Consider the following 22,500-nt stretch of genomic DNA (forward strand, 5'->3'; position numbering starts at 1 on the left):
TTCAGAGCTGACCTATTGCATAAATGAAGGACTGGAGTAACAGTTAACTCTTGCATTAAGATCTGAACAGAAAATGGATGAGAGTTTGCTGCTAGACGGGTGCTTCCCGCCCGTCGTAGAGGTGCAGGAATGCATACAGACGGTTCAGAGAAGCAGTGACCATTGAAGCAGCAATAGAAAAGAGATAAAGATGCAACAGTGCGGCGAAGAGACAGAAGTTGAAGAGAGTAAGTAAAAGGAGGAGAGTTAATGAGATGAAAAGCCTTTGACTCCACCCTATTCGAGAAGAGCTGTATATGGGGAACCTCCCCACATATGAGAGTTGTACTTGACACAGGGGTGGATAAAACCCCCCTGTATAGAGTCAACAATTGTGCAGGGGTAACGAAGGCCCGGCGACGGCTTAGCACACCTCAGCTCCTGGAAGCAGATTTTTCAAGAGATGTAATATGATCTTTCCAAGACAAGTCCCGAGTAAAACGAACCCCAAGCATGTTCAAGGATGTGATGGTGATTAAGCTGAATATCATTAAACATTAGAGGGTACACTTGTAGAAGATTTTGTCGGGTTGATAGGTGCAAGAACCGAGTCTTTGATGCATTAAACACAAGCTTATTTTCACCCCATTCAGATATACGGGCCAAGTCAGACGTTAGGTGTGACATAGCCTCATCCCTTGTTTGTTGAAGTAACTGCTGAGACACGCATTGCGGGAACCGAGAGGAGAGGTGAAGGGTAGAGTCATCAGCGTTTCAGTGGATAGTGTTAGACGTACAGCTAAGAAAGTCATTGATGAATAAAAGGAAGTGAGTTGGTGATAGGTCAGAGCCCTGACGAACACCACTGTTGATAGATTTAGGAGGAAGAACAATGGCCGTCTACAACAACGGGTATTGAACATGACCAAGAAGAGGAAGCTAGGAGGGAAATACAGAAGGCACAGAATGGAAGGATAGAAACCGTAAGAGGGCAGCGTTTGGAAATTAAAGATTTATGCCAGACTCAATCGAAAGCCTTTGAGTGCAATGACAAAGCTTTTGCCAAAGTCCCGAAAAGGATGACCAGGAAACTTAAAGGTAGGTGAAAAGATCACCAGTGTAGCGTCCCTGACGGAAACCATAATGACGATCAGAAAGAATGACGTGATAGGAAAGATGCTTTAAAATTTGTCTATTAAGAATTGACTTGAAAACTACTGAGATACAGGATGTTAAAGCAATTATATGATACTTAGAGAGTTTTAGAATGGTCACCCTTCTTTGCGGACTGGCTGAATGAGAGCAAACTTCCAGCAATAGAGGAAAGGTACAAGTTGATAGACAAAGGCAAAAGAGTTTGCCTAGGCAGGGTGTAATGGCACAGAAGCCACAGTTCTTCGAGAACAACAGAAAGGACTCCACTTCCAGACCCCATATGCCTTGTTAGTTTAGAGGCCTGTGATGGCAGAAAATACATCAGGTGCAAGAAATTTTAATGTCAGCCTTCAGGAAGTCAGAGAGGGGAAGTGATGGACGAACAGCACCGGAATCGTCTAAGGTGGAGATTGGAGGAGAAAGTCTGAGCAAAGAGATCTTCTTTATCAGTACAAGAAATAGCTACAGAGCCATCACAGTGGAAAGGAGGAGGAAGGGATGATGAGGTAAAGTTATTAGAAAGGTTCTTGACAAGGTGCCAGAAGGAGCAGGAAGATTTGGATTTGGAGAGTTGAGAGCATTTAGTACGGATGAATTTATTTTTAGCAGACCGAAGAACAGACTTAACATGATTCCGGGCAGAAACGTATAAAAGATCTGATTCAGGGGTGGGTTGGCTCTGGTACCTTTTAGAGGCCTTCTCTTTGTTGCAGACAGCATTAGAACAAGCGTGATTAAACCAAGGCTTTCTTGCATTAGTCAAAGGATATGAGAAAGGAATGTATGCTTCCATGCACGAGAGAATAACCTCCTTAATTCGCAAGGCACACTCAGATGGCTCCCGGCCATTGAAGCAATAATCATTCCGGGGAAAATTAAAGAAGCACTGCCTGAGGGCCTCCCAATCTGCAGCTCCAAAGTTCCACAGATGACGTTTCTTTGGAGGGTCCACAGGCCATACCGGAACGATAGGACAGGATCAGGTGATAAGATTGTGATCGGAGGAGCCCAACGGAGAGAAAAGATTAACAGTGTAAGCAGAAGGATTAGTTGTAAGGAAGAGGTCAAGCATGTTGGAGCTCTCTCCAAGGTGGTCAGGGATACGGGTAGGGTGCTGTGCAAGCTGCTCTAGGTCATTAAGGATAGAATAGGTCTAGGCTTGTTCAACAGGTGGATCAGTGAAAGGAGAGGAGAGCCAAAGGTGGTGGTGAACATTGAAATCTCCTGGAATGGAGATTTCAGAGAAACGAGAAATGGATAGAATGTGTCCCATCGTATAAGTAAGATAGTCGAAGAATTTATGATAGTCAGTAGAATTAGGGGATAAGTAAGCAGCACATGTATATTTACTCAGAGAATGACAGGAAAGCCGAAGCCAGAGTGTAAAGAATTCAGAAGAATCGAGTTCAGGAACACGAGAGCAAGATAAGACGTTGCGTACATGTACACAACAGCCACCTTTGGCTTTGAAATAAGTATAGAGAAAGTAGCAGGATACAGAAAAGGGCGTGCTGTCAGTTGCCTCAGACAGCTGCGTCTCAGTTAGGAAAAGAAGGTGAGGTTTAGAGGAGGAGAGGTGGTGCTCAACAGAGCGAAAGTTGGAGGAAAGGCCACTGTGGGAATTGATGCTGACCCCCATATATCTTCCAAACGTAAGGAGATAGAGTGACTAATGTTACTCCCATATAGGTTCTTGAGATGATGTTTTCCTCTCTAATCTTTCCCAAGGGCAAGCTTTCATCAAGTCTTCGTAAGTAGAAAGACATCGTCTGTCCAATACAGCAGGCTTACCAAAGACAGGGCAATCAAGTCCTTCTGTTTACTCATTGTCTCACTGCCGCACGTGTATTCTCATAGACTGCAGAGCTGCTACGGACCGAACACTATAGCATTTTTGACCAAGTTCCTGAAAATAAGTAATACTGATTTTCACTGAGGCAGTGGAAGATATTATTGTATATTAATGTACCTTTACACGAATGATATACAGATTTTTAGTTTTCATATTATAGCTACCATTAAATCATAGAGATCATGGTAGAATTTTCGAATTTCTTAAAAAAAGTACTGGAAATTTTCCTTTTTTTTTTTTTTTTTTTTTTAGTCGCCTTGGGGAAGTAGAAGATATTGGAATATATCAATCTGTCTTTGCATGTGTCATTTACAAGGAATAACAATAGTTTTCAGCAGTACCCAAATGGAAAATACATCAAAATCTCAAATCGTGGTATATCACATCTGTTGCCTATTTTCGAAGGTGAATTTTTAAACTTCAATCATCTTTGGGCGGTAAAAGACATCCTAGAGCAAAATGCTTTTAGCGCAAGTTTTTCCTCATGAAATGACAACTTTTCCACTCTACCCACATCTAAACACCGAAAAACGCGTAAAAACTCTCCACTCTAATATATATATATATATATATATATATATATATATATATATATATATATATATATAGCTAGATAGTCTTTCTCTCTCTCTCTCTCTCTCTCTGTCTATCTATCTATCTCTTTCTATTAATGGACTTTATATATATATATATATATATATATATATATATATATATATATATATATATATATATATGTGTGTGTGTGTGTGTGTGTGTGTATAATCATATATTAGACATAGGTATAGAAAGGTATATTCAAACAAGCCAGAGAACAGGCATGATTTTGAAGTCTTTATAACAGACAATATTCGAATTATTAACCAGGTGTTCGAGAAAACTTCAGAATATTAGAAACCTTTGTCCCTGACATTTGTTGATTATAAGAAAATTTTTAATTCAGTTAAAAAACCTGTACTGATGAGAGGAACTCGATGACGAGGCGTAGAAGAAACTTAAGTAGCTATTAGAAGATATTTATAGAGATACTGCAACTATCATAAAACTGTATAAGATGAGCCAGAAAATATAAAAAGAAAGCTGTTAGAAAAAGAGACAATTTGAACAACGTATTCACCGTGCACCTATAGGACAATCTCTGACACTATGATTGGGATGAAAAAGGAATTAAAGTAAATGGTGAGAGACTGAAAATCTCATGCTTGCAGACGACACAATGTTCTTCATGGAAGACTAGAAGGCCTGGGAGTCTGTCACGAGTCGGCGCGATTAAGTTTTGAATAAACTCGTGATATTAAATTTAGTGGGAAACCACGAGCTTTAGTAGAATCCCAGTGTTATCGTTCAGTTAACCGCTCACCCGTCGAGAGTGTTTTCAAAACAATTCTTCACTGTCATAAGTGATCGTCTTTGTGCAAGACATTAGCTCTTCCGCTGAGCGATTTGTTGTGGGTGTGTTTCGCTCATTCTAGCCGTTGGTAATGCGGTAACAGCACTTGCCTCTTTCCCACGATTTAGCCAGTCAAGATCTGTACGCCGCGGAAGCAGGTAGTGTGTGGCAGTGTCCTTCATCAACGACACCTAGTTCCCACCACCACCGTATTCCCACTTAGCTGTGATTGGCGAGAGACAGCGAGTGCAGTGTCCTTCCAGTAACGACGCCCAGTCATCCGCTTTGTCCACTTTTCTGACCAGTATTTTCTTTTCGTTTTCCTAGACTTAAGAGTTTAGCTTTGAGTGAGTGAGTGAGTGTGATCTCCTTATTTGAATTCACTTTGAAATGTAACGTAAATTTATTCCTTTGTAATCAATAAATTTAACAGTTCTTTTCTTTGAGCTTAATGTAATGTAAACTCGTGATTCATTTCTCCATACTAAGCTTATTTCCCTTATAGCTCCTAGCTTGCATAAACACTTTGGTATTCATAACTAGTACTTAGGCGGGTCTTGTTGTATTAAGCTTAAAATCCATTGTGCCATCTAGGAGTTAATGCATCAGCAAGAACCTGATTTCATTAATAGCATCAGTTATTGATTGTCAGGGATGAAGTCACTTTTTCCAGAGGCTAACAGTACTAATAAACAGCAATTGTGAGGAATTAGTCTCTGCTGTGTACTGTTGAGAAAGTTTATAAATTCTCGTCCTGAGAGAATCGGCGAAGCAAGCCAGAATAAAGCAATCATTGCTTGATTTTTTGCAAGACAATTCATTGTCCCTGCTCTTCAGTATTACTGAACATTATCTTTTAATAGTGCATTTATTTTAAAAACCCCATGACAATTGGCGACCTCGCCAGGATATTAACTCCTAGCTCTAAAGCTATTCACGAGATAATACTCACTCGTTCATACTTAGGTATTTATTATTAAAGTCTATAGGCACTACCTTACTGGTGATTATTGATTCATTTTTATTAATTTACAAAATAGATTTTCACAGTCAGTTGTTTGTTTAATTTTCTTTCTTTACCAGTTTATTTAGATAAAACTGGTCATCACTAACCTGTGCCTATATTCTTTATTCTCGATTATTGACATCCTTCTCTGAAAAAAATTGCAGTCAGTACTGAGTTGCTATTTAGATTGAGTTAGCATCATGTCCACCAGTGTCTATGTACAGGAAGCCAAAGATATGGGTCTCACGGACCCAACTGAAATTAAGGAGTTTGTCCTCTCTCGGTTTAATTACGAGCAAGAACGTGAGAAAGATGCTCATGAAGAGCGTAGAATCCAACGAACATGAGTGAGAACAGAGCGAACACGAGCAGAAAGAACACAAACTCGAGTTAGAACAATAGCACGACAACAATGCAAACACAAGCGAGAACAGCGAACACAAACAAAAACAATGCGAACTCGAGTTAGAACAACGTGAGAGAGAACGTCAACACGAGTTAGAACAACGTGAGGGAGAACGTGAATACAAGCGTGAACAATGAGAACATGAACGTGCCGAGCGAGAAGCTCGCGAAAAACACGAATTTGAAATGCTGAAGCTCAAGCGAGATTCCTTGGCTTCAGACACATCTGGTGCAGCTGGCCAAAGCTCCACGAGCGTTCTCCCTGCACATGTTATGGTGACCCCACACATCAAGCTTCCCCCATACAAAGATGGCGAGCAAATCGTGCCATACATAGCTCGTTTTGAAGACATGGCTCAACTTAACCAGCTGGATGATGTAGCTAAGCGGCTTCAGTTTCTTATCCTGTTTGAGGGCCCTGCCCTCGATATTCTCCACAGAATTCGTGGAGACAATCTCACGTATGAGATGATGAAGGCCGCACTCGTCAAAGTGTACAGTCTCACAGTTGACGACGCCAAGAGTCAGTTCATGAGGGTGCATTTACAGGATAAAGAGACTGCCGTTCAGTTTCTTGACCAGCTTACTGCTTACTTAGATGAGTGGATGGAGAAAGATGAAACTCCTTCCACGCATGAGGGGATAATTGACCTTATGCTGTGCACGCAGCTAGAAAAGTCGTGGCCCACTGAACTTATGGCTCAACTTAAGATCTGCCAGGTAAGAGATGCCGGCCAAATGGTGAAGAAGGCTGACGCATTCTTTACTGCATACAGGTATCAAACTCGCAAGCAGCATACCTGGAACAGAAAACCTGATAAATCGGGGAAACCACCTCAGACTGAACCCCAGCAACAAGGTCGTTCTCAGAATAATGGCCAAGGTCCAAAACTGCAGAAAAAGGACCAGAGGCAAAACACTCAGAAACCTGAGTGGAAGAGGTACAACAGGTACCCTAACCAGCAGCAGTATCAGCCATGCAACCGACCATCAGGACTGTCCTTTCCACCACCACCTCAAGTGAATAGGAGGCAGGAGGCGAACGAAGCCTTCGTTCCTCAGCAGTAGCATGGTGGTCACGTCCCTACCAGTACGGGTACTCCCCACAGTTCTCTAGTCCCACAGTGACAGTGAACCCCCCTCCGCAGATGGCCAATGCTCCATCTCCCCAGGCAGTGAGTACGACCCCTCAGGTATCTAGTTCACAGGGCACCATGTTTGCTGCATCATTCATTTAGCAGCCTAATCAGTGACTAGCTGCTTCCTCCACAGGCCCTCCCACAGGTGACAGTGCGTTGCTTGTTCAGCCACGGTTTGTAGGAGGCATTCCTGTGAAGGTCCTGAGAGATAATGGATCCTCAGGTTGCGCTGTCAGGCAGAGTCTAGTTCGGCCTGAGCAGTACACAGGTCGACAGATCCAAGCTAATCTTATTGATGGATCAGTGAGATTGTTCCCTGAGGCAAGTATCCAGGTGGCATCTCCATTTTACACTGGTACGACAGTCGCAGTTGTCATGCTAGAACCTTTATTTGACCTAATCATAGGCAATATTCCCAGTGCCAAGGATAGTTGCACCGAAGATGACGCTACTCAGACTTTGGCTGCAGTAACACGAGCCATGACTGAGGCTCCAAACTGTGTCACCCCTGTGACCATTGAGTCACCGCAAGATCTGATGTAGCCAAGTTGTTGTTCAAGAACAACATTCTGACCCAACACTTGCTGCCGTGCGAAAGAAACAAAAGGGTAGAGTGATAAAGTATTCATGGGGAAGTCGAGCCAAGTTCCTTCGCAAACAAGGACGGCTCTACCGTGAGTCACGAACACCCGAGGGCGAGGTTGGACTGCAGTTTGTCGTTCCCGCCAAGTTCCGCCAAGCAGTGTTAGAATGGGGTCATTGTTCGGCCTCAGGAGGTCACATGGGCAAAAGGAAGACCCAGGGCCGTATCCAAGCTGACTTTTTCTGGCCAGGGGATGGGACGAGACATACATAGTTTTGTGCGTTCCTGCAGTGTGTGTCAAAGTACCACTAATCTGGGACATCTCCTTCCTGTGCCATTTGAACCCACACCCATAATCTCTGAAGAAGTTGAGAGACAGGGCAGTGGTGATGTGGGTGCAGACCCGATGTCTCGCCTACTAACTGATGATGAACATGGGCAACTGTTGTATGCTGGGTTCCATAAGATAGGCGTTCTCAGAGATTTGAGTAATCCAAGGGACCAGCCTGGTTCCCAGTTAAAAAGTGTAGACCTGACGTCTCGCCCATTGGCCCCACAGGACACAGTATGTCCAGGGCCTGTACATACTTATATACCGTAGGTTAAGGGGGGGAAGTTTGAGAACTCCGCAGAGACAGTCTGAGGCTGTGTATGAATTACCTTGTGGAACGTCTCGAGCTGTGGGCCTCTCTATTCCCAGAGAATGCACAATATCCACACGAGTGTTCACACCCACGGTGGGTGTTAAAACGTGACCTGCCCGGGATTGCGTAGTGATTCTCAGCTTCCTGTAGTAGTCGTAAGTGTAGAGTTAGGTTAACCAGTAAATTGCCCGTTCTAAGAAATTTGAGCAATTCAAGAACTGGCACGTTTCCTGGTTAATAATGTTACGTTAACTAGTAAACTGCCCGTTCTAAGAGATTTGAGCAATTCAAGAGCTGGCACGTTTCCTAGTTAATAAGCGTTAACCAGTAAACTATAAGGGTTCTAAGCAATTTGTGAATTCAAGAATTATGTTTCCTGGTTAATAATGACATAAGTACTGATTGCTTGGCAGAGAGAGAGAGAAATAACAGTTTTGATGCTTCACCTTAATTCCTTTCGCAGGTGCAGCTCGTGGGTGCAGCATTACCGTGCAGATCAGCTGCTCATCCCTGTCGCATGCTGCCGCCCCTTCTCTTCTGCCTCGTCGTCATTATATATTATATATTTGCATTACATGATTTTACACGTAGGTACAGTTACACTACAACTGTCACACCTACACCGTGTATTACATACATTACACTATATAACAATTAGTTGTTAATGTAAATGTAGCGAACTTTTTCACTCAGTTTGACCTGGAGAACAGGATATTTCACTGTTGTCATGAACTTTTTCCCTCAAGCTTGCTTCTGTCTATCTATCTATCTATCTATCTATTACCAGATGCCTCAATCCCGTTTGGGGTGGCCACAAACAAATCGCCTCCAAGTCACCCTGTCCCCCGCCATTTCACTGCCCTGCTCCCAACTCACACCCCCCTCTCTCATATACCTCTCCACCCCAGCGCGCCAGCTCATCCCTCGGCCTCCCCCTCCCTCTTCCCCCCTCCACCTCACTCACATACACTCTCTTTGTCAATCTTTCACCCTCAATCCTCTCCACATGGCCAAACCACCTCAGTGTGTTCCTCATAATGCTTCCTATCACATCCACATCCACACCACAACGCTCCTTTATATCCTCATTCATCAGCCTGTCTCCCCATGTGACTCCACAGGCTCCTCTTAAATAACTCATTTCCACTGCTCTCACTCTTGACTTGTGTCATTCCAACAACGTCCAAGCTTCACTTCTGTACGTTAGAGTTGGTATCACAATACTGTCATGTAGTAACTTTTTCACTTCCATGCTCACTTCCCTGTTTCTTACCACTGCTTTCAAAGAACCAGCAACCTTTCTTCCCTGCTGTACCCTTTCAAGCACTTCACCCTCCAAACCTCTATCCTTACTCATCACACTACCTAAGTACTTAAATGTACTCACATTTTCCAATTTCTCACCATCCAACCTCACTGTACATTCACTGACTTCACCTCTCTCAAAGACCATCACTTTACTCTCTTCCTTACATTCACCTTTAGATTCCGTTTTTTACACACTCTCCCAAACTCATCCACCAAGCCTTGCAGCTCCCCTTCGTCTTCACTCAACAACACAGTATCATCTGCAAACAACAGTACAGGGAGTTTCCAAACACTATCCTCTCTCACCAGGGCCACTCCAACATCCACTACCCTACCTTGTACCTATTTTATTACCCCATCCATGTACAGATTGAACAACCATGGAGACATGACACATCCCTGTTTCAACCCAACTTTCAAAGAGAAAAATTCACTTAGTTCACCATCCACACACACTGCAGCCTTCGCACCATCGTATATACTCTTCACAGCATTCAACAACTTCCCATCTACTCCATATATTCTTAACACTTTCCACAGTCCTTGTCTATCCACCCTGTCATATGTTTTCTCCAAATCCATGAAAGCCACATACAACTTCTTTCCCTTCTCTAGAAACTTTTCCACTAAAGATCTAAGAATGAATATCTGATCTACACAACCTCTTCCCTTCCTAAAGCCTGCTTGCTTCTGTTAACGTAAATACGAGTTTTTTTTTTCTCTCACTGGCGACTGTGACTTTCTCCTGTAGCAGGATAGCACACACACATCACAGTGTAAATCTTGTGTGACTGAGTTAGGATTTATATGTATGTATATTGAAATTTTTTCCCTGGGAAAAAATTTCAACTTTTGATGGGGCGTAATGTCACGAGTCGGCGCGATTAAGTTTTGAATAAACTCGTGATATTAAATTTAGTGGGAAACCGCGAACACTAGTAGAATCCCAGTGTTATCGTTCAGTTAACCGCTGACCCGGTCGGGAGTGTTCTCAAAACAATTCTTCACTGCAATAAGTGATCATCTTTGTGCAAGACATTAGCGCTTCTGATGAGCAATTTGTTTTGGTCATGTTTCGCTCATTCTAGCTGTTGGTAATGCGGTCACAGCACTTGCCTCTTTCCCACAATTTAGTCAGTCAAGATCTGTAAGCTGCGGAAGCAGGCAGTGTGTGGCAGTGTCCTTCATCAACGACACCTATTACCCACCGCCACCGTATTCCCACTTAGCTGTGATTGGCGAGAGACAGCAAGTGCAGTGTCCTTCCAGTAACGACGCCCAGTCATCCGCTTTGTCCACTTTTCTGACCAGTATTTTCTTTTCGTTTTCCTAGGCTTAAGAGTTTAGCTTTTGAGCGAGCGAGTGAGTGCGATCTCCTTATTTGAATTCGCTTTGAAATGTAACGTAAATTTATTCCTTTGTAATCAATAAATTTAACAGTTCTTTTCCTTTGAGCTTAATGTAATGTCAACTCGTGATCCATTTCTCCGTACTAAGCTTATTTCCCTTATAGCTCCTAGCTTGCATAAATGCTTTGCTATTCATAACTGGTACCTAGGCCAGTCTCGTTGTATTAAGCTTAAAATCCGTTGTGCCATCTAGGAGTTAATGCATCTGCAAGAACCTGATATCATTAATAGCATCAGTTATTGATTGTCAGGGGTGAAGTCACTTTCTCCAGAGGCTAACAGTACTAATAAACAGCAATTGTGAGGAATTAGTCTCTGCTATGTACTGTTGAGAAAGTTTTTAAATTCTCGTCCTGAGAGAATCGGCGAAGCAAGCCAGCATAAAGTAATCATTGCTTGATTTTTTGCAAGACAGTTCATTGTCCCGGCTCTTCAGTATTACTGAACGTTATCTTTTAATAGTTCATTTATTTTACAAACCCCGTGACAGAGGCTCAAGGTAGGCTTGAGTACGAATATGAAGATGAAGAACAGGTTTAATGGACACGTTTGTTCCCATCCAGTAAAAATAGGAGATAAACAACTATACTGTGTTGAGGATTACATATACCAAGGCACGCAGTTCAGGCAGACTAACTCCACGACAATGAAATCAAGTGAAGAATAGGAATGGGATGGAGGGCTTTTGGCAAACTAAGTACCTGAAAAGGATAAGCAATTACCATAATGCCAAAAGAGAAAGTTTCATAATGAGATTATCAGTCCTTTTCTAACTTATGGATCAGAAATGTGGAGCCGAACAAAATCCTTGGAAGGTAAACTTAGGAATGCTCATAGAGGAATAAAAAGGATTATGTTAGGGTCAAGTGGAGAGAGAGAGAAAAAAAAAGAGAGCTTCATGGATTAGAGAACAAGCGAAAGTACAGTATATAATCACTACAGCCAAAAATGCTTAAATAGCTAAGGTCGTCATTTCCTTCGTAAAGCAGATAAGATGGTGAACAACCAGACAAACTGAGTGGCAGCCCAGCGATAGAGTGAGAGTAAGAGGTGGATTGAAGATGAAATGAGATTTGGAGTTTCGCAGTAATTTCAGTGAACAGGCCAATATCCAACCAGTCACTGTGGAAAAAGACTCGAAAAAGATGAGAAAGGCTTCTCTCGTGCGATGGACTGATGATGTCGGAGATTACGCTTATATATATATATATATATATATATATATATATATATATGTGTGTGTGTGTGTGTGTGTGTGTGTGTGTGTGTAGAGACAGACAGACAGACTTACTGGCTATAACCAAGCATCAATTGTTCATAGGATTAGCACCCAAAACAGTAAATGGCTTTCCTCGGTAAAAAGAAATCAGCTTGTTTTTCTCTCAAAATAGTCACCTGAAGCTATCACTTTATGGAGTGAATGCATAAAGGACGCATCCATCTGTCGCAAAGCATAACACCTTTTGCAACGTGGTACCATTCCCTAGACTCAGGTGTGTGTGTTCATAAATATGTTGATTCTCTCTCTCTCTCTCTCTCTCTCTCTCTCTCATCTCTCTATATATATATATATATATATATATATATATATATATATATATATATATATATATATATATATATATATATATATATATATATATATATATATATATATATATATATACATATATATATATATATATATATATATATATATATATATATATATTGTTACATAGCCTATTATTTCACCATCCTTTGTGTAATTCTAACGTACAATATGCTGCATGTTTGATCACGAGCGTGTTCTACCTCACTCCCCCCCTCCTCCCTTTTAGTAGAGTAAGTCGCTCTTTCTGTTGTTCAGAGCAGGATTGTCAACTCTTTGTCCCCATGGCTTCATTTGCGCGTCCTTCTTACAAGTTGTATCAAGCTCTGCCAGCCCCTATATAATGAGCTCAGTCTCTGCATTATTGCCACTTAGATCTACTCCTCATTTTGTTCACATCTCTGTCCTCCCCTGTATAGTTGTTATTATTGTGAGTGCTCAGGAAGTCTCCAACCATCTAGCAGCTGTGTAATTTGAGTATAACTGTTATTGCATTTTTTCTTGTACTATGTAGCATGGGGTGTTAATTCTTAGGCCTAGTGAGGTTTTTGTAATTCATGTGTTTTTATGTCAGTCATTTTTTATAATATTTTGTATCTGTAATAATATATCTTGCATTCACTGAGTTTTATCCTGCTTTCTCATTTTATCAGGGCTGACTTAGATAAATTTTCTCTTGCTAATTTCGTGTTAATAGAGTCTGTTGCAGTTAACCATATATTTAACCTGTTTTTTGCCATTACATTATCCTTATCAGTCCTGAATGTTTTGTTGTTAGTTTGAGCATTAAACTTTAACTTGTAATTTTACCTAACTCTTTTGTTTTGAACCTGGAACTTTACGGAACAGTAGTGATTTTTAGTATTCTCACTTAAAGTGTACATTATCTTTCTCTGTTCCGTAACATAAATTTGGCGACTTCTTATCAGGATATTCAGGATATTATCATAAGGATATTTCTTGATATTTTGTGACTGTGATTTATTCATGATGTCTACTATTACTACGCTTGATGAAGCCAAAGATTTTTTGTCAAATGTGCAAACAGTGTGTGATGTAGAAAACAGAACAAAGAATGAACTTAAGCTTGTTGCTCAACAATTGGGAATTGCAGTTCACTCTCATCATTCTAAAGATCAAATTGTTGGCATGATTAATAAAAGCTTGTTTAATGTAACTCCTCCAAATGAGCAAACGCAGATTGAAATAGCTAAGTTACAGCTAGCCCTGCAGGAGGCTCGTGTAAAGGAGGCTGAGTTTCAAGCACGTGCTAAGGAGGCTGAGTCTCAGGCTAAGGAGGCGGAGTCTCATGCTAAGAAGGCTGAGTTTCAGGCTCGTGCTAAGGAGGCTGAGGCACAAGTTGAAATTGCTAGGATTCAGGCAGACCATGAGTATTGCATGAAACAAGGTGGAACTGGATCATCTAGCTCTGATGATTTTGATGTGGCTAAAAATGTTAAACTTGTCCCTCCTTTTTAATGAATCTGATTTAACAAAGTATTTTCAGTTGTTTGAGAGGGTAGCTACAGGTTTTAATTGGCCCAAAAAGCATTGGCCAGTACTCCTTCAAACTGTTCTCACCGGTAAAGCTCAAGTAACTTATGCATCTTTGCCTCAGGATCAATCTGATAATTATGATGTAGTTAAGAGCTTGATTCTTAAGGCCTATGAGCTTGTTCCTGAAGCCTATAGAGTAAAATTTAGGACAACTTACAAGCAAGATAAGCAATCCCATGTTGAGTATGCATGAATCAAAGAAGATCTGTTAGAGCAGTGGTTAAATTCTAAGAATGTGGATTCTGATTTTGGTAAATTTAAGCAGATGATATTGCTGGAGGACTTCAAAAGGTGTATTTATAAACATGTAAGCCTATATCTTGATGAGAAAAGAATAGATAATTTGTCTGATGCTGCAGTTTTAGCTGATGAATATGTTCTCACTCACAAGAGATATTCTAAAGAAAAAGGGAAAGCTGAGAGTAAGTACGTTGCCTCTACTCAGAGTACAGGTAACAGGAAAGAGAATAAAGATGATGTTTCTCAGGAAGTAAATACCAGCTCCACCTCTAGATTTCAGAAAAGTAAATGTACTTATTGTGGTAAGCTTTGTCATACTACGGAGAAATGTTTCAGCAGAAAGCGTGATGTGAACAAAAAGGAGTCTTTAAATATTCAGTCAATTGGTCTAGTGTCCACCCTTGAGAGTTCCCAGAATTCTTTAACCGAGTTAACTGAACCTGCTTTGAGGGGTAACTTAAATTCTCATGATGGAGCTCCTCTTTTGAGCAGTAACGTGGGTGACACTCTCAAGAGTTCATGTGCTAATTTCCTGTCTGATGGTTTTGTCAGTCCTCTGGACAGTAATGACAGGAAATCAGTTCAAATATATCGTGATACAGGTGCTTGCCAATCCCTTATGCTGACCAGTGTTCTAGGCTCTAATGTTAATTCCTCTGATGAAACTGTAATCTTACAAGGTGTAGTAGGAATAATTGCTTCTCTGTCCCTCTGTGCAGAGTGAATTTAGAGTCTGGTTTTGTTAATGGTTCCGTTATGGTTGGGTTGGTTGAGACACTCCCAATGTCAGGTGTAACTTTCTTACTTGGAAATGATATTGGTGGAAGTCAAGTGTGTCCAGCTCCTCAGTTGTCTGGTGAGCCAGTGGCTGCGACCCGGGATTGTGATGTCCCTGATGTGTTCCCTGCATGTGCTGTCACTAGGGCTAAGTCTAAATTTACTGGTGATTTAGAGGATAATGATGATGATGATGTTATCCTAGCTGACACTTTTCTTGCTAATTTGGACCACTCACCAGATGAGGCAGTACCCTGTAGTGTTGATAATTTGTCTCGTCAAGAGTTGGTTGAGTTGCAGGTTGCTGACCCTGAGTTGAAAGGTCTAGCTAACTCTGCTTGCAGTGAGGAAGAGTCAGCTGGTGCTTCTACTTGTTATTATAATTATAAAGTCAGGAGTACGTCTGAGGAAGTGGAGACCCCCAACAGCATCAGCCGACTGTGAGTGGGAGGTTGTACATCAAGTTGTCATCCCTCGTGTTTGTAGGCAGGATATCATTAGAGTGGCTCATGATTCCAGTTTGGCAGGACACCTTGGAGTGAGGAAGACTGTGGCACGCATTTTGAAACACTTCTACTGGCCAGGTATCTTCAGGGATGTTTCCTGGTATTGTAAGTCTTGTCACACCTGTCAAGTTGTGGGGAAGTGTAATCAGACCGAAAAGGTTGCACCTCTAGTTCCCATTCCTCCTTTTGAGGCGCCTTTCACCCGTGTGTTGGTGGATATTGTGGGCCCTCTTCCTAAGACTTCTTCAGGATTTTCTTATGTGTTGACCCTGATAGATATGGCTACTCGTTATCCTGAAGCCATTCCACTTAGAAATATCTCAGCAAAGAACGTGGTTAAGGAAATGCTAGGGTTCTTCACAAAGTTTGGTCTGCCCAAGGAGGTACAGTCCGACTGGGGAAGTAATTTCATGTCAAATGTTTTCAAGCAGTCTCTGAAAGAGTTGGGCATCACCCAGATCACGTCTTCAGCTTACCATCCCCAGACCCAAGGAGCGTTGGAGAGATATCATCGAACACTCGAATTGATGCTCAAGAAATACTGGTTGCATCAGAAAGACTGGGATAAAGGTCTTCCATTCGTTGTATTTGCCGCAAGAGAATCTCCAAATGAATCACTGGGCTTCTCACCTTTTGAACTACTGTTTGGCCATGAAGTAAGAGGACCCCTTAAGCTACTCAAGGAATGCTGGCTGTCGGAGGAAGATGACGTCAACCTGCGGGAGTATGTGATGAAGTTCAAAGAACGGCTGTCCACTGCTTTACAGCTGGCGAGAGAGAATTTAGGAGCGGCTCAGGAGAAGATGAAGACTTGGTATGATAAGAAGTCCAGGTTACGCCACTTTCAGCCAGGAGATCAGGTTTTGATTCTGCTACCGGTTCATGGGCAACCTCTTCAAGCCAAGTTTAGTGGTCCTTATTTTGTGGAGAAGAAACTCAGTGATGTCAACTATGTCATTGCCACACCGGATCGTAGAAAGAACAAGCAACTTTGTCACATCAACATGCTAAAGTTATATCACAGGCGGGACGAAAATAATCCAGTCTGCACTGTAGCTGTTCCACCCGAGTCTGCAAGTGAAGCTCTCCCATGCAGTATGAGCCTGAGTGATAGTTTGGGGAAGAATCCTGATATCATGAATGATCTCATCTACCTCCCGAGGAAAGGCAGGAGTTTTCGGCAGGAGCTTTCTCATCTACCTCCCGAGGAAAGGCAGGAGTTTTCGGCATTACTGCAGGAGTACCCGCAAGTGTTCCGTGCCACTCCAGGAAGAACCACTGTGTTGATGCATGATGTCGATGTTGGAGACACAAAGCCAATTAAAACTGCCTCCTTACCGTGTGAACCCAGTGAAAGTTCCTCTCATCCAGAAGGAGCTTGGCTACCTGTTGGACCACAAGATAATTGAGCCCTGTCAGAGCGAGTGGAGTTCTCCTGTCACTCTAGTCCCTTAGCCAGGTGGGTCACAGCGGCTTTGCATTGACTACAGACGTGTTAATCAGATAACCAAAACAGACACTTACCCTCTCCCTCGCGTGGAAGATTCCATAGACAAGATCGGAAAGGCTAGGTACATAAGTAAGTTTGATTTGTTAAAGGGATACTGGCAAGTACCTATGACTGAACGTGCTAGGGAGATCTCATGTTTTGTAACACTAGGAAAGACTTTTGCATGTTCTGTAATGCCATATGGTATGAAGAATGTACAAGCCACTTTTCAGAAGCTCATGAATGTTGTAACAGAGGGTTTGGCAGGGTGTGTTGTTTATATTGATGATGTATTAATCTTCAGTGACAACTGGAAAGATCACACTATGCCATGTCAGTAAATTTCTTGAGCGTTTGGTTCAGGCTAATCTTGTAGCTAATTTATCAAAGTGTGAGTTTGGTCAAGCTAAAATTCAGTACCTTGGGTATGTAATTGGTGATGGACATGTTGCACCATCAGGAGCTAAGGTTCAGGTTATAAGTGATCTTCCCAGACCTAAAACTAGGAAAGAGCTACAAAGATTTTTGGGAATGGTAGGTTATTACAGGAGATTTGTTCTTAACTTTTCAATTCTTGTATCACCACTTACAGACCTACTGAAAAAGGGAGTTAAATTTGTCTGGACCGATAACTGTGAATCCTCTTTCAGCAAACGTAAAGCTATCCTATTAAGTCAGCCAGCGCTCGCTACTCCAAATTTTGCTAAGCCTTTTAAGATGGCTGTTGATGCAAGTGATACAGGAGCTGGGGCTGTTTTGCTGCAAGAGGATGATCAGGGTATTGAACACCCTGTATCTTATTACAGTAAGAAGTTCACTCCACCTCAAAAGAACTACTCAACTATTGAGAAAGAGCTTTTGGCCTTGATTTTGGATTTACAGCATTTTTCATTTTATTTGTGTTCTGGTTTTAACCCCATAGTCATTTATACCGATCATAACCCACTGAAATTCCTTAGTAAGTTTAAAGATAAAAATCAGAGATTGACAAGAAGGAGTCTACTTCTTCAGGAGTATTCATTAGACATACAACATGTCAAGGGGAAAGAAAATGTTATTGCAGATTGCTTATCTAGACTTTAGACAGATTGTTTTAGAGTAATAAGAAATTTCCTTTGTAAATTTCTTTTTCTTTGTGGGGAGGTGTTACATACCCTATGATTTCACCATCCTTTGTGTAATTCTAACGTACAATATGCTGCATGTTTGATCACAAGCGTGTTCTACCTCACTCCCCCCCTCCTCCCTTATAGTAGAGTAAGTCGCTCTTTCTGTTGTTCAGAGCAGGATTGTCAACTCTTTGTCCCCATGGCTTCATTTGCGCGTCCTTCTTACAAGTTGTATCAAGCTCTGCCAGCCCCTATATAATGAGCTCAGTCTCTGCATTATTGCCACTTAGATCCACTCCTCATTTTGTTCACATCTCTGTCCTCCCCTGTACAGTTGTTATTATTGTGAGTGCTCAGGAAGTCTCCAACCATCTAGCAGCTGTGTAATTTGAGTATAACTGTTATTGCATTTTTTCTTGTACTGTGTAGCATAAGGTGTTAATTCTTAGGCCTAGTGAGGTTTTTGTGATTCATGTGTTTTTGTCAGTCATTTTTGATAATATTTTGTATCTGTAATAATATATCTTGCATTCACTGAGTATTATCCTGCTTTCTCATTTTATCAGGGCTGACTTAGATAAATTTACTCTTGCTAATTTCGTGTTAATAGAGGCTATTGCAGTTAACCATATATTTAACCTGTTTTTTGCCATTACATTATCCTTATGAGTCCTGAATGTTTTGTTGTTAGTTTGAGCATTAAACTTTAACTTGTAATTTTACCTAACTCTTTTGTTTTGAACCTGGAACTTTACGGGACAGTAGTGATTTTTAATATTCTCACTTAAAGTTTACATTATCTTTCTCTGTTCCGTAACAAGATATATATAGATATATATATATATATATATATATATATATATATATATATATATATATACAATCAGAGCATTGCGCAGCGCAGTGGCACTGCGCAGTTTGAGTGCAGGGGCAGTTCTTAATATGCAGTCACCGTGCACCTGCGGTGCTGATGATAAATTTCTCCTGTCAAAGCTGCTCAAGCCACAAACTGCAGTCATACTGAAGGTTTTTTTTTTTTCAAGTTGAATTTAAATAAAACTGTGTATTTTCAGTGCATTATTATAAGTAATACCTTAATCTCTTATGTCACTATGTAACATAAAAACATTTATCATTATCTGCATTATATTTATTTATATTATTGTCATAATGATTGTTACATATTTTATCAAATTTAAAAGAATGTTACTTATATTTTTTATTACAAGATAACACACAAAATTTACCAGATGAAAATAATCAGGATACATGTCAGTCCTTGTTAGTCATGCAATTATGATAATATGTCACCCTCTTCTAAAAACTCATGTTGAACTTCTCAAAACAAGTAAACTATACATACAAATCTTAATCACTGTATTAATAACTAGTTCCATAATTTTTGTCATGTGGCTTCTTATTGGTTCTGTGAAATGAAAACACGCTGATTGGAAATGTTTACATTTTAGATAATTTGCAAATAATAATCTCAGCTTCTATACGCTTCAGTTTGTATACTTTTGAGAAATTATGGTTATGAAAACACGATAGGGCTTCTATTTTGGTAACATCTAAGTACTTCATAAGAAGGAAGTAGAGATGTGACTTCACTGTCTACTATATATATTGTGATGTTGAAAATAAATCGCAGATCATCTTCCGTGTCACTGATATGCACACATTTTCACTGATATGCACACGTTTACATTTAGGATATCTTTACAATAGATAATGCAGTTATTACTCAAAAACTCCCCTCAGAAGAATTAAAGTTACGACCTGTAACGGCTGCCAAATCTAAAGTGTGGAAAACATTTGGTACAGTGACTGATAAGGAAAACTGTGTTTTAAATTTCTCTCCACGTAAGAATTATATCATGTGTTGAAATATAACGGTAGCTCTACAAGTACTGAAATGTTGGTTAAGTATAAAAGCAAGATTACCACCGGACAAATCTTGCCATTCCAAATATCTAAACACAAGAAACAAGCTCTTTGATGAACAAAAAAGAATGCAATGACTGGAACGTGCGTCATTTTTTTTTAATAGGGACATGAGATTTCCCTTATGTTTTCGTTAGTTTAGGACACTCCTTCAAAGGCTGGCACAATAAGGTTTGAGTGATTTGTTTACTTTAAAACTAGTAATTTTTTGTGTAAGGTAGATTGTATATATAACTATAGGCCCTCCGAAGGAGAGAATCACACCAGCTGCAAGCCGATACATATCTAGCGCAACTAAGAAGATGGCCCTAACCTTGACCTACTTTCACCGCTTAAGAACTCTTAGGAGATTTTCATCCCTAACAAACACCTGAAAAATTTTATGATGGTGCCTTGAGTGGTTGTGAAGTTATCGTGGTAACAGACTCACAGGCCTTGACCTTCTGTCACTAGTTTCGAACGTGTATGAGATTTTTATCCCTACTAATTACCTGTACATTTTTGCGATGATGTCTTGAGCGGTTGCGAAGTTATCGTGCTAACAGACACACAGACAGACAGGCAAAACTGAAAACAATACTCGTAGCAGAATTTCATCCCTACCACACACCTCCAAACCTTTGTAACATCTTGAGCGGTTGCAAAGTTATCGTGGTAACAGACAGACATACCATGATCTACTTTCACCAGTTTCGAACTCGTCATCGCGTTTTTTTTTTTTTTTTTTTCAGCTACACACCTGTAAAAAATTTTAATGATATCTTGAATTTTTTTATTCAAATAAATAAATATATACATATATATATATATATATATATATATATATATATATATATATATATATATATATATATATATATACATATATATATTCCTGATATATACTGTGTATAATATATAATATATATACATAAAAAATGTAATATATATATTTGTAAGTATTCATATGTATTTCTCTATCTTTCTCTCCATCTGTTTATCAATCTATCTATATGCTGATATTTATATATGTGCATATGTACATGTATATATGCATGTGTGTGTGTGTGTGTGTGTGTGTGTGTGTGTGTGTGTGTGTGTAGGAAATCAAAGTTGACTCAAACTTCTTTTGTACACACGTTGGGAAAGAAATCGTCGATTGTTGGAGGTCAAGCAGTCGTTCCTAATCCTAGATCTATCAACAGTGGTGTTCCTCAGGGCTATGTCTTATCACCGACTCTCGTCCTTTTATTCATCAATGACCTTGTAAGCTGTACATCTAACACTATCCACTCTTACGCTGATAATACACCGTTCACCTTTCCATTTGGCTACCGCAACGTCCATCTCAGCAGTTACTACAAAAAACAAGTGATGAGGCTGTGGCATCTAATGCTTGACTTGGCTCTTATCTCTGACTGGGGTAAAAATAATCCTGTTGATTTTAATGCATCAAAAACTCAGTTTTTACACCTATCAACCCAAAATAATCTTCCACAGAGGTACCTACTAATGTTTAATAATATCCAATACAACCCTACATCATTCTTGAACATGCTTGGGGTTTCATTCACTCGGGACTTGTATTAGAAAGATCATATTACATCTTTTGTAAAATCTGCTTCCAAGATATTAGGTGCGCTAAGCCGACTCCGTACCTTCTTTACCCCTGCACAGTTGTTAACTTTATATACGGGTTTTATTCGCCCCTGTGTAGAGTACAACTCTCATATGTGGGGAGGCTCCCCACATACAGCTCTTCTCAATAGGGTGGAGTCAAAGGCTTTTCATCTCATCAACTCTCCTTCTCCTACTGACTCCCATTAACCTCTGTCTCTTCGCCGCACTGTTGCATCTTTATCTCTTTTCTATCGCTACTTCAATTGTCATTGCTCCTCTGAACTGCCTGCTTGCATCCCTCCACCTCTACGACGGGCGTGTAACACCCGTCTAGCAACAAACTCCCATCCCTTTTCTGTCCAACTCTCTAATGCAAGAGTTAACCGTTATTCCCAGTCCTTCATTTATACAGCAGATCAACTCTGGTACTGTCTCCCTCTGTCTGTATTTCCTACTTCCTTTGATCTAAAGTCATTAAAACGCAGTGTGTCCAGGCATCTCGAAATGAACGGATCTTCATTTTGGCTCTCTTTTGAATTATTTTTGTTTTTTTCTTGGAAGGAACGGTTTGCGGGCTCCTGGCCATTGGTTCCGTCTTTCTTGCAAAAAAATAAATAAATAAATTAAAGAGCATATGTCACAGTGTAGTTAAATGAGGAACATTACCTGAGACACGTTCGTATAAATAAAAATATATAAACATCAGTGGTGATCTTGCACTTATAAAAACAGTTTTATTTCATGAGCCTCACAATACGTAGAGTACGGGTGCTGGATACACTGTTACACTGATATAATACAGAAGAGTTGTGCTGCTA

The sequence above is a fragment of the Coenobita brevimanus genome, chromosome 53 (genome assembly GCF_032717465.1).
Source record: "Coenobita brevimanus isolate Jiangsu-jjx chromosome 53, ASM3271746v2, whole genome shotgun sequence".
Classification (NCBI taxonomy): Eukaryota; Metazoa; Arthropoda; class Malacostraca; order Decapoda; family Coenobitidae; genus Coenobita; species Coenobita brevimanus.